The following is a 13,929-nucleotide window of genomic DNA, read 5'->3' as shown; positions in this document are numbered from 1 at the left end:
GAGCCCTACTAGAATTGCAATCATAGAAGATCATGAGCACTGATTTCCACCTATGAAGATGGATTTCTTTGTTGGGGTAAAGAAGTACTCCCAGCCAACTGGATATCATGAGCCTTTTGGTTTAAAGTGCTACCCAACTGAATTGATGGATATCATAAACCTACTGAACCGAAGTTGAAATAATATTTTTATTCTGCCTACCAACCGTCGAAAGTCAACTGTTGGTCGGAATAAAGAATCTATATCAAAATAAAAGAAAGGATTAGATAATTTATTACTTGGAATATTTTTGTAGGAAATTATTACTTGGTAGAAACAGGATATCCTCATATGAAGGGATACATTGGGCCATACAAAGGGGAGTGATATCATCTACTAGACTTTCGTCACGGAAGCCAACCGAGGGGTATGCATGAAATTTGTAATCATGTACATTCATCACTTAGATGCACTATTGAAAGAACATTTGGAGTTTGGAAAAATAAGTGGAAGTTATTGCATTGTATGTCGAGTTTTCCTTATGATAAACAAGTGAAAATCGTAATGGCATCTATGGCTCTTCATAACTTCATTAGGAAGCATGCAATAAAGGATGTTGAGTACCAACCATATGATGATGAGGGTTTACTACCTACTGACAGTACTAGTATACGCGATGATGAAGCACAAGATGAGTCAAACATACAACAATCAGAGACATCAAATGAAAATTCTATGAACATTGAGCGTGATCATATTGCTAATCTACTTATGACCCGTTAATGTTCTTTAAAGTAGAAGAATCTTCAAGTGAGGAAAAGCAAGCAGTTGTTCCGACTCCTTAAGCTAAGAAAGGTAAGAAAATCTACATTGAGCCTCATGCATCTTACCCTAAACCTAGAGTCATGCATCCTCCTAGAAAATTATCTTCTGAAAGGTTTGTCCCTATATGTCACCACTGTGGAAAAGTAGGTCACACTCAACCTCACTATTTTAATTTGAAACCTCATGTGCATATAAATGAAAATTCATATTCTAGGAAAGAAAGTGAGGGTTTGGTCATAATGATGAGAGAAGTGCTATCTAGGCTAGATAAGTTTAAGCAAAGTCATAAGTCTAGACTTAAGATTTCTCAAGTGTGGGTTAGGAAGAATGATACCATTCACCCATTGAGGGGGAGTGGTGGTGGTCCCACCTTATGTTCGGTGAGTCACCCACATGCCTAAGAATGATTTTCTTGCATATCTTTGCATATCCTAGAGCACGTTGTTTTTCTTTTTGCATTGCATTTTTGTTTTATTTTTTTTGCATGTGTTTTTGTTTGTGTGCATTTCCTTTGTGAAAATTTTGAAAAAGACAAATATTTTTCTTCGGTTGTTGTTGTTGTTTTTTTTTTTTTTTTTTTTTTTTTGTCTTATGCACCTAGATAGTCCATTAATTTTTCATGTTGCTTTCGCGGTTTTAATTCATTGCATCTTGGAATGTTCTTAATATGCATGAGATGAAAATTTGTGTCAATGGACTTGTTTTTGTGGTTCCCTAAAGCCTGAGCTTATGTGGTACGTTTTGCCTATGTGTTATCTCTTGTGCACATTTAAGCGTATTTGGAGGTTTTTGCTTAACTTTATTTGTGAGGTCTGTCAGGTAAACATATGAGGTTTTTCACTAGACTTATTTTTCAAATTGACCATATGCTAGTTGAACTTAGGGCTTAAAAATTCTTGCTTTCTCTTTTGTGATAAGCACCAACAGTTTAAGGACACTTTCTCAAAGAGGAAAAGAAACAAAATAATGAAAGAAATAAGTCAAAAGATCATATTCCAAAAGGAATTTATTTCACTGTTTCAAACTTATGCAAATTGTTTTACAAAGAGAATTGTATAGGTTGAGAGTGGATAGCCCTAGTATGATAAGGTCTGACTTTTGATTTGATGTACTTGTCAAAACCTCATGGTGGTGAAAAATTTTCCTCATTTTGTAAGTTGATAATTTTTCTCTCTGAATGGCTTACACACACACACACACACACACACACCACATAAGCTTGGGTTGAATGGAACATTTTTCTTTGCTTGGGTTAAGCAATATGAGTTTATTGTCACTTCTCATGTATATTTTGCATATTTTGAGCATGTTTGGGATATTCATTGTTGTAATACATGAGTTGTGTTTATCATGTGTGTTCATTTGACGTTTGCGGGGAGAAACCTGTTTGTTCTTATCTAGTTTCTTGTTGATAAAAGAGTCATTCTTTGAGGGGGAGTTTTTGGTTATGGTGTCTTCATGATCTTGCCACATACTTCATTCATTTTTCGTTTATTTTGTGATCATGAGTTGAGTTGTTCTGTTTTAGTCCTGTTCTACATATTCCTTGATTTTTTTTTTTTTTTTTTTTGTGAGTGTTTCAGGAACCATGGAGACCTTTTGTCATTCTGTGACAAAAATGGAGAGTAAATATGGGGAGATGATGGGATGGCTCGGCATATTGGTTTTGTCATCGAATTAGCCAAAGGGGGAGTTTGTTAGTTCTTGTTGTTTGGCGAATTCGGTGATAAAAAGGATGTTTGAAAGCACCAAGTTCCAGTCACTACCAAGGCTGCCCGGACGGCTAGATAACATGCCTGAACAGCAATTCCAGCAACCAACATTCACTGCCAAGGCTTTCCGGACAGCAAGATAGCCTGGCCGGACAACAATTCCAGAAACTCAAATTTCAGTTCTCCGCAAGTTGTTGTCTGGACAGGCACTTACACTATCAGGACACCCCGTATGTTTTATGCTCAAAACATGTTTTTAAGTTGGCCCAGGTCTAGGGTTTTGTAGACGTTATAAATACATTTTTATAGAAGAGAGAGGCGCAAATTTTAGAACCCTAGAGTTCGTGAGAGAGGCTGTGTTTGAGTGATTATTTGTTGTGAGCCAAATTGATTCCTCTTAGAGGAGTTTGTTAGTTTTGATTGTGCGCTTCATTGAGAAGTCTATTAGAAGGATCCGATAAAGGAGAATTATGTTGAAGAAGATTGTGAGTGAGGAGACGAGTTGGAGGCTTGTTGATCTTATAGAGTCAAGGGTTTGCATAGGGTTGTAAGTGTTCCTAGTGTCTGTAATCTCTGGATAATCTTTTGATAGTGATTTCCTAGGTTTGGCTGCCCCGGAGAGGTTTTACTTTTAGAACATTTTCTAAAAGGTTTCCTCTTTGTCACCAAAGTCCTTGTATTTGATTTTTCATATTTTGGTAATTGTTTGCATATTGATTAATATATGTTAATTCTATATAAACTGTGATATTTCCCTGTTAAGCGTATTTCACTTTCATATATACCAACTAGCTTAACCCATCAAACATTTAGCTAATTTTTTCATAACTTCAATGAGTTTGGGGTTTAAGTTGAAAGAACAAAACACAAAGAACGTAATACCTCAGAGTATTAATTAGGGTTCAGTGAGCCTCGATTGATCTATTGGAAGTTTAAGAGGTAGAAACTTGACTTTCTGTTTTGACCAAAGTTTGAAGTAGAGAGCTAAACGTTCGCGATCCTACTAGAACATTCGAAGTTGGGAAGCCAAACATTTGATATTGTTATCTCTTAGTTTTCATATCCTACCTTATGGCTTTTAATCTCTAGTAGGTTTTGATGATCTCTAGTAGGTTTTGATGTTAATACTAGTTTAGGTTTGTATTAGTGGCTTAATGATATTAGATTAGACATTATTTAAATAGTGAACATAACAAATCTGAGATTTGTTTGGTTTAGATGAATCTTTGAATACATTTTAAAGGCATCTCAAATTGCATTCTTTAAATAGTTACAACATTAGTATAGTTATAATGTTAGAGAAATGTTTTAGGAAAAAAAAATTTAATCAAAAGCTTGAACTATCTAATCAAAAGTCAATGAGTTAATTCAGGTCATTAAAAGAGATATATATTAAAAAAAATAACAAAATAAAATAAAAAGGGAAAGTCAAGTAGTTGATTTTGACATTAAAAGAGATAAGTCAAGGATTCAGCTAGTCGATTTTGTCATTAACCGAGATATATAAAAAGATAACAAAAGTCATTTCAAATAATTCTAGCCGTCGCGAAATAGTAGAAATATTAGGGCATTTTGGAATTGCGTATGTTCACTTCAACTATAATAAAAATACAAATGAGCTAAATTTTAGAATTGCGTATTCTGATTTCACATGTTCACTTCAACATCCAACCGTTCTTGAGATGAAAAACAAGAAAACCCATCATTTCAAATAATGAATAGTTAAGTGCACAATTGAAATAATGCAATAATGTATAGTTAATTTCTTTTTAGAATAGCACCAAAAAACAAAAAGAATAGCTGCCCTAGTTGGTCTGGGTTCGGTCAATGGGAGTACAAGAATTTTAATGCCAACTTTGCCAAATAACTAGAATTAGGAGTGGGCAAAAGCTACCATACCCACAAACCCACAACTCCCCACCCTGACTCGGAATTTCTAGATCCCAGCTCAAATTTGAACTATACGAGTTTCATACTTCAACGAAGAAGGGAAAGATTTTATTATTGAGATCTTGTGAGTGGTAAGCTCTTACTAAGATCTTGATAGGGATAAGTTTTTGCTAAAAAAACTGATTACTAATTAATTTCATTGAGGATATATATATATATATATATATACCAAACAAGGGAGGGAGAGGGAGCGAAGTATGCATATAGATGCAGGGAGTAGGGGAGAGTGATGTACATGCAATAAGATAATTCAAAACAAAGCAGTAAAACCAGCCATGAGGCGGTAATGACAATTATATAATCAAAATATAGAACAGAAATTAAAGACAGTGTAGAAGCGGGATAAACAAAGCTTGATATAAGCTTAAATCGTTACAGATTAGATAAAGCTTACAAAAGTAAGTGATAGTGCTTACTGAAGTAAGTGACAGAGAAGAAGAAATGATAAGAGTAGGGGAATGGATAGAGAGCAAAGGAGTTTCAGAAGATGGAAGGCTCTGGTAAATTGCTTCTGCCTTACAAAGGGAGAGGGGAACCCGTTATATAGGCCAATTACATCCAATAAAACAAAATACAATCATGAACCAAATAGTGAAAGCAGATGCCGCGTTAATGCGGTCAAAGGTGAATAGTAAGGGCACGTTCAGCGCCAATCTGGAATAGTGAAAGTAGTCAATCTGGAACAATTGCTGTCAGCACTGTAGTGTCAGCAGACAAAATTTGAACAGTGAATAGTGCGTCTGAACAGTGTTGTCCGTGACAATGAACAGTAAAAAGTGAACAATGATTTTGCACAGTAACTTCAAATAGTGATGAACAGTGATCCGTTGAAGATCTTTAGTAAATTGTGAATTGTTGTTGTTATGAACAGTGAACTGAGAACCAACCGTCAATGGAATGGTAGTAGCTCTTTTTCGTCGGAATTCTTGGGGAATCCGAAGCCTTTATGGGCCAAAACTGAGAATAGGAAAAATAGCCGTTGAAGGGCCATTAGTTCACAAATCTTCAATCCCTGGGTAGGGATAGTAGTCTTGTGTGTCTTCATAATATAGGGGAGCTTGAAGGGGCTTCTGGGACGATGCCGATTTTTCTTCTTCATCGTCGTTATCTGAATCATCTTCAAGGGTACCAAGAAAAGCTTTGATTTTTTCTTTCTTCTTTGAAGAGGATTTCTTCTTGGAAGAACTAGATGAATTGGAGGGAGAAGAGACACGGGAGATTTCCTTTTCTTCCTTTGGGGAAGAGAAAACACTGGGAGTAATCAAAAGTGGGGATTTAGCCGTTAATGGCAAAGCATGGGCCTTGGAGGCTTGAGACATTTCTTTGACAGAGATGACAATGGAATCAACTAGTGAACATTTATCGCACCATTTGACAAACCACTGTAGTTGGACCTTATCATCTGAAAGGTGATATTGCCATTTCAGAATCCAAGGAATTTCGTATTTTTTGACAAAATAAAGCATAGTTGGAAACTTAGAACCATAAGAATCAACATTGTAGTGGTTCTTGAACAATTGGAAAGCTTCAACTAGTTGGAGGGGGAGAATATCAGGGAGAAGGCCAAATTGGTTCCACCATCTGGAGAACCAGAGAGGAAGGATACCAGAGAAATTTTTGTCAAAATTAACAAACCAAGAATGATCAAAAATCGAGGTTTGATAAAGCAAGAATTTAAACCAGGCATCGATATAGTCATAATAAGTGCAAGGGATAGAAAATCCGTTAAGGGATTTTGTGACAGAGGGATGATTACCCCATTCCTTTTCAGTGATAATCCTTTTGAAATAGACACTATGATAAAGTATCTCCTGGAGATTATTCCTGTCAGGAATAGCTTTGAAGGAGACATAATTAGTTTGTTTTAAGACAGCAGAATAATATGCCAAATTTTTCTGGGGATGTTCAGGAATCCAGTGAAAATTTGGAGGAAGTAGGAGAGGGCAATATCTCCGGCAGATTTAGAAGAGGAAGAACGATTTAATTCGACAAAGAATAAATTCTGAGAATAAGGGAGAGTCATATAGGCAGACGTTTTATCATACCTAATGAAGGGATTTCTTGATCTATCAGAAAATGGATCATAAGAGGAGGCAAGTGTACTTGAGTACGACATTTGAGAATCAGGAGAGAAGGGAGAAAATCTGTTGGTTATGGCAACAGAAGAAATTGGTAAAGAGGAAGCAAGGGAAGACTCTGATTTTAAGGTCAGAGAGTTGGAGTCGACTTTCTCTTTATCCTTTTTGCTGGCCATTGTGGCACTGCAAAAATTCATAAGGAAAGTAATCAGAACCAGAATGGTTAAAATTTTTATAAAATATATGCAAAATAATGTCAAAATTATTTTTTGCAAAAATGAAATAATAGTATGCGCTATGTGCTGGGGATAGGTATGAACAATGACTTTTAGGAAAACATGACCGTCAGGGGGATGTTTAGGCAAGACAAAACTCTGATGGGAATAGGGTCCTTATCCGACTCTAGGTCTGAGGACTGCCTAAACTTAATATCCAACTTATTAACATCAATTTCAAATTTTGAAGCAAAAGGTATTTGAATATTAACACCAAATTTAACAGTTGAAACACCAATTTCATCAACAGAAAATGGATAAAGCAAAGCAGGAAAAGGCATTTCGAGAATTACCCTTTCACTCATATTTTTGACAAGAACAGCAGGAATATGAAAATGAATATTACTATAGCAGACATAAGCATTATTTAATTCAAAATCAATGTTCAGTTTGTTTCCACTTGCAGAGTCAAGTTTCTGAGTGGATTTTTCAAAATATTTACTAGGAATAAATCCCTCTTGAATACAATTCAAATAAGAACCAGAATCAATTAAAGCAAAGACATCAAAGGCATAATCAAGGGAAATGGTAATTCTGACTTTTGAATACCATCTGGGAGGAACAGTTTTACTGATCATACTAACAATCTTAACTTCATTGGACAAAGATTTATGACTGGATTCAGCCTCATCATCATGCTCAGTTGTTTCGTTATCAGAAACACTTCCTGGAAAACATTGGTTAAGATTTAAAAGCAAAAGCTTTTGTTGTAAATCTTTGTTCTCAGTATTAACATTTTGCAAGGCAATTTGCAAGTTAACAATATCTTTCTTGATGATACTAATCTCATGCTGCAAATATGAGATAGTAACTACCTTGGATTTTTGGTTTGAAAATCGTTTCAAGGTATCTTCAAGAGAGATTTTAGTGCCAACAGGTTTTTCAACATCTTTGGTCATGAGTTTCTTAAGTTTTTTAAGATACTCTTCTTTTAAATCAGGATTATCAATTTTTGAATTCAGGGTAAAAAGTAAATCTTCTTGTTCTTCTGATTTGGTTAGAACAGAACAAGTTTTTGGATTGTAGCAAGATTCAGTACAACCAAAATTGACACAATTTGCAGAAATATCAGAGGCAGAGTGATAATCAGAATCAGAGGAAGATAGAAAATCATTATCAGAAGAATAATCAGAAAAGGCATTGTTTTGAAAAATTCTAAAGATTTTTTCCTTATCATCGTCATTGATGTTTAAAGCATTAATCTCTTTTTTAATCTTTTTGGAAGGTTTTGGACACTTGTCAGCATAGTGTCCTGTTTCTCCACAATTGAAGCATCTATTTTTAGAAAAATATTTTTCAAATTTAGATTCTTTATTCTTTTTGGGAGGTTTTGAAAATTTAGGTTTATTAAATTTTCTTTTCTTATGGCTATTGTAATATGGAGGGGGTGATTTCATGAAAGCTTTAGATTTCTTCCTTTGCGTTTTGGAGGGAGCAATAGGAGGTAATCCAAACTGTTCACAGAAATTTCTCATTTCATATTTAGCTTTCTTAGCGTTCTTAAGCTGCTGTCTGATCATCTTTTGATCGATGCACATCTTAATACCAAGTTTTTTGACAGTAGAGAATAAATCTCCATAAGTTAAATTTTCAAAATCAATAAGACCAGTGTCAGAACTGATCAATTCATCTTTAACTTTGTGAGCAAATAATGAAGGCAATCCATCAATAAACTTTTCTTTCCAATAAGGTTTTTGACTATCAGGTCTAACCATGACACGGGAAAGAAAGACATCTTGATACCATCTATAGTCAGACATAGTAGGACATCGAAGATTATTCAAATAATCAGAAATTCGAGAAGTAATATTAGAGGGAGTACCGACAAAATGTTTGATAATTGTATAAATCAAAGAGTTAACACCATCAGGTTCACCCATACCAATTTGTTCATTGAAAATGGGTATTCCTTCTTCATCACTTTTTACTGCTTTCCTGATCTGATCTCTTCTCAGTTTAGTGAGATAATTGTCCCACCAATTTCTAAGAGTACCAGAAAAACCAGTAGCAAGTAAATCCACAATATCAGCTTGGCTTTTATTGTGATTAGTGAGATAGGCGTTAGCAACCATGGACATATGATTCATCTTATTAAGCAGTTCTTGCTCAGACAAACCATCGATATTCCATTCATACAATTTATCAGCAGAGACAGAGAATTGGGATTGGAGAAACCTTTCCTCAAATTGTAAATCAGGAGGAGTGGGTTTTGAATAAAAATTCTTTGTAAGATTAAAGGGTTTAGATCCGTCAAAGATCCTTTGGAGTTTTGGCTCCATCTCAATCTTACCAAAGTTTTGTTCAAGGATTCTAATATCAGAATCAGTAGAATCCTAGGAAGAAGTTTCAGAATCAGAAGAGGAAACTTTTTTAAGGCCAAAATTCTGTCCAGAAGAACTGGCATGAGCAATAGTCGATTCATAAAGCAATTTGTTGACTTTCTCAAGGTTCATTTGAGAAGTCGTTTTCAAACCAGAAGATTTTTTCAAATCAGGGAGAGAAATCAGGGTTTTTCAATTTTAGAAGGAGTAGAGGAAACTTTTGGATCAAAAGAGGGAGAGGGAATCTTCTCTTCGATACGGTCCAATTGTTCAAGAACAACTACAAAGTTGATTCTTATGGTTCTAAGTTTCCAACTATGCTTTATTTTGTCAAAAAATACAAAATTCCTTGGATTCTGAAATGGCAATATCACCTTTCAGATGATAAGATCCAACGACAGTGGTTTGTCAAATAGTGGGATAAATGCTCACTAGTTGATTCCATTGTCATCTCTGTCAAAGAAATGTCTCAAGCCTCCAAGGCCCATGCTTTGCCATTAACGGCTAACTTATATATATATATATAAGTTAAAGAAATTATTTCAAATTTGGAATGAATATTGAGATAATTGCAATGGATATTGAGATTTGATTATTTTGAATCAAGTATTTGTTAAGAGTCCATCGAAATAATAGATGTAGAGCAAAGGTCATGCATGTATTGCTTATTCAGATTTGGCAATCGTGCACATAAGGTGAAAAACAAGAAAAACCATTATTTCAAATAATACATACTTAAGTGCAAAATATAAATAATGCAATAATGTATGGTTAATTTCTTTTAAGGATACCTGTGGCAAACCTAAAAAAAAAATAGCCGCCCCAGCAAGGTCAAGTGAGTGGGAATGCGAACACTACCACAAGAAACAGTCGCCCCAGTAGGTCTGGTGAGTGGGAGTACTTTGCCAAATACCTAGAACATGTGAATGACTGCCCAAAACATGTAAAAATTAAAGCTACTACTAAAAAATTTAGTCCAGAAACTATGTGTTATTACTTAAAACAACAATATTTGTTGCTTTCCACACCCAAAAGAAGACATATCAACAAAGAAGGGAAATACAACCTTCGAAAAAGGCAAGTGGGCAAAAGGTCACTAATATGGTACTGTCTTTTATGAAGTTGTTGCTGATGAATTTGGAACTTAATTGTTATTAATTGTGAATCTTAAATATAATAGAGATTGCAAAACATTTTATGAACTTTCTATTATATATATGAAATCAAAAACCTATATTTATTTCACTTTTTGTTTCCTAATTTTCTTATTAGCAATTTGTGTACATTTGTTTGTGGGGTGGTTCTTTGTGTATGTATGTTGGTGGTTCTTTGTGTATTTATGTTGATACCGTGTTCATGATTCAAGGAAATATGTGATTTCTAAAAGTTGGATATGGATTATACGAGGAAAGCTATGTGATTTCTTACTAGTCTTATGGTGTTGTTTGGGTAGGATTAAAGCCAACTTTCCACAACCATTTTCAAGTAATGGAGGATATAGAAACACATAATGTGATAAGCGGAATAATAATAATGACAAATAAAGAAAATAGAATAAACACAGAGATTAAGGTGGTAAGGCTACATATTTCATTGATTTATGATTTGAGTATATAGCTCTATTTATAGAGCTTTACATGTGATTTGAAATATTTCAAATACAAACATATCCCTTAAATTAGGGTTATCAACATTATCTAAATCCCTTGACTTAGGGAAGAGAAATGCTAGAATCTAATAAAAACTCCATATTTTGCCCATAAAAGTCCAAGTAGCCACATCATTTTTTTTTTTTGTGGAGGAAGAAAGACAAAACAAAAAGAAAATGATGTGACATCTTGCTACATGGACTTTTATGGGCAAAATATGGAGTTTTTATTATATTCTAGCATATCTCCTTAGGGAATACAAAATAAAACATTTAATTTGAAGGATTTATATCCTTAGTATTCCCCCGCAAGATGAACGGTCCATTAGTGATCGTTGATCTTGAACATATCAAGTGGCTAGAGTTGATGGCGCCTGATTTGAAATATCGGCTGCTCTTGAACTTGAACTTTGATGGTTGTGGCCGGGACTTGAACATCGTCAACTTTTTTTTTTTTTGCCGGCATCGGTTACTTTGACCGGAATTTTGACATCGGCAACTTTTGGCTGGAATTTTGACATCGGCAACTTTTGGCTGGAATTTTAACATCGACTACTATGCCCGAAATGAGCCAACTATGGGCTTAAAATGAGCCACATGGGCCAAAACATTTGCCTCTTTGGGCCTTTTTTTTTTTTTCAACTAGACTGATTTCTTTCTTCATCTTTATTTTTTTTTTCCTCTTTTCTTTTCTTTTCTTTTCTCTCTCTCTTTATTTTTTTATTTTTTTTACTCTAAAAAGAAGTGCAAAAAAAATTCTTACAATATTTTCTCATATTGCTTTGCCATATGATATAATAAGATAATCATAGACAAAATCATGAGAGAAAGTGGAAAATAATAATAATAATAAAAAAAAAAAACATTAAAATTCTACAAGATCATCGAAATTGGCGTTAGCCTATAGCTCTGATACCATATAAAAACACATAATATGATAATTATAAAGTGGAATAATATGAAATAAAGGAAAGAGATAGTACACAGAAATTAATGTGGTTTGGCATATAGCCTACATCCACACATTAAAGCCTATAAAGCTACATATTTCCTTGATTTATGATCTGAGTATACAGCTCTATTTATAGAGCTTTACATGTGATTTGAAATATTTTAAATACAAATATATCCCTTAAATCAGGGTTATCAAATATTATCTAAATCCTTTGATTTAGGGAATACAGAACCAACATTTAATCTAAAAGATTTATATCCTTAACAGAGGATATCGTGCAATATTTCCAAAGAAAAGTGGAAGAATTCCAAAGAAAAATGGATGAGGTGTTTGTTTGATTCAAGGGCACTTTAGCGGAATTAAAAATTGAACTCTAGCGTGAGTAGCAACAAATGACGCTAACACGAACACACCATTATCACCACGTCAAAGTTCCATCATCACCAACAGTGAATTTCTCACACCAATCACTGCCACAAATCCAAAAGCTCAAAACAGGCACTGATTGATCTCAATAGAGTGCCAATATTGCGAACAAGCTTGGCAGAACAATTAGTTATGGTATCATCTAATCCTCACTTCAACTATTACGTTTTCCAACAAGAATCAAAACTAGTCAAGTTGTGGTATATGGACTCCTTTGCAAAGTTTCTAAGGCTCCGTTTCTTCTGACGTAAAATGGTTTCCAGAAAATGATTTTTGCATTTTACAGTGTTTAATGCGACATAAAATAGTGGTCAAACAGAAATCATTTTCCATTGATAAGAAAACCCTTCATTAACCTAAGTAAATTGGTTTCCAATTTTAAAATTCGGAAACCAATTTCCCAGCCCCTCCTACTCAACCCGACGCCTGCCTCTCCAACCCGATGCCTTCCCCTCTCTCTCACAACTCTCTCTCGCTAGCTCGTCAACTCATCCGATCCCTATCTTCAGGCCATGCTTGTCAACTCGTCTGATCCCTATCTTCAGGCCGTGCTTCTCTCTCAGCTAGCATAGATCTAGAGCTTCTCTCTCAACTGCATCTCAAGGTATGCATTCTAGGCTTTTGGTTTTTTCTTGTTTTCAAGATTTTATGTTGTTTGCTGGGTTTTCAAGATTTTCTGTTGTTTTCTGAAGTTTGAGTAATGTTTTCATGGAAGTTTACATCTGAGTTCGAAATTCAAGAATGGTATCGAGTTAGTTCTTTGATTTTCTGAGCGCCACTTCATGAATTTTTATCTCTGTAGAGGTATAAGCTATTGGGTTTTTGAATTTCCTTGGTTTTTGAAATCAGGGTAGAGATTATCAAGCTAGGGAATAACTAGTTGTTCTATGAAGATTTGGGCAGAAATACAGTTTTCAAATTTTGTTTTGAAACAATTAGAGGCATCCTGCGTCTTTGTTAAAAGAAAAGGGGAAATCATATGTTTTGGAGAGATATTAGAATCAAAGAAAATGGGGAAATCATATATTTTTGGGAAATCATATGTTTTGGGAAAATCTCTGTAGATTTTCCGTGTGCACGCTAAACGCCGTAAAATGTTTTCGGAGGAAAAAATTTTCAGGAAAAATGACTTCCCTAAAAATATTTTCCGATGGAAACCATTTTACGTCGAAAGAAACGGAGCTTTAGGATACATAATTACAGATGAGACATAAATTTGCTATTAAACAAATCTAGATAGAAATGAGTAGTAAATAGAAATCATTTACAAAAAGAAGAAATATAAATAATGTCAAAGCTAGATAACTCATATAATGATTCTATAAACTAAAGATTTTCTTGTTGATATCTTGTTGGTGATAAGCTCTTATTAAGATCTTGGTGGAATAAGTTTTTGCTAATATATATATTAAAGAAATTATTATAAAAATTCTATATATAATTAAATGCTAATTGACAATAAAACTAGTAGCGGAATAATTAATTATATAAATACTTCCGGCCATTATTTGCTCAAGCGAATGAAGAAAGCTCCTCAGCAACAGGGAACCCATAACACTAGAAAACAAAAATATAGAGAAAGGCTCTTCCAACCTATGCCTACCAGTATAATACCGTGTAAAATGATGGAATATACAGGGCCTTTTATAGGTAGGTAAGGGACCTTTGCTCTTAATTGTTATTGATTTTGTTCCTCCCATCAAGGAGCAGAATCACTCAATAACATAAATTTCATAACATCTTTTTGAATTCGGTAACGT

Source organism: Corylus avellana, chromosome ca9, assembly GCF_901000735.1.
Source record: "Corylus avellana chromosome ca9, CavTom2PMs-1.0".
Lineage (NCBI taxonomy): Eukaryota > Viridiplantae > Streptophyta > Magnoliopsida > Fagales > Betulaceae > Corylus > Corylus avellana.
The sequence above is the reverse complement of the archived record's forward strand: the minus strand, read 5'-3'. Positions refer to the sequence as shown.